General features: G+C 51.3%; 1 non-coding gene across 1 annotated transcript; it reads left to right on the plus strand.

Annotated features, from left to right (window-relative positions):
* Positions 1–116: 116 nt before the first annotated feature.
* LOC118345306 lies at positions 117–232 on the plus strand (the record flags this gene model as incomplete). The annotated part of the gene is made up of 1 exon (XR_004798867.1): positions 117–232. It is a non-coding gene; the product is annotated as a 5S ribosomal RNA (ribosomal RNA).

Here is a 232-nt window from a genome sequence, read left to right on the forward strand (position 1 = left end):
CTCGCCCTGCCCATCGCGTAGCCATGGGTTTGGATCAGATCTCCGTTTGGATTGGGATCGGAAGGACGCTAGTATGTCGCTCAAGGATTATATGAATTTTAAGTGATTAGTTTGATGGGTGCGATCATACCAGCACTAATGCACCGGATCCCATCAGAACTCCGCAGTTAAGCGTGCTTGGGCGAGAGTAGTACTAGGATGGGTGACCTCCTGGGAAGTCCTCGTGTTGCAC

This window comes from Juglans regia, unplaced genomic scaffold (assembly GCF_001411555.2).
Source record: "Juglans regia cultivar Chandler unplaced genomic scaffold, Walnut 2.0 Scaffold_2218, whole genome shotgun sequence".
Lineage (NCBI taxonomy): Eukaryota > Viridiplantae > Streptophyta > Magnoliopsida > Fagales > Juglandaceae > Juglans > Juglans regia.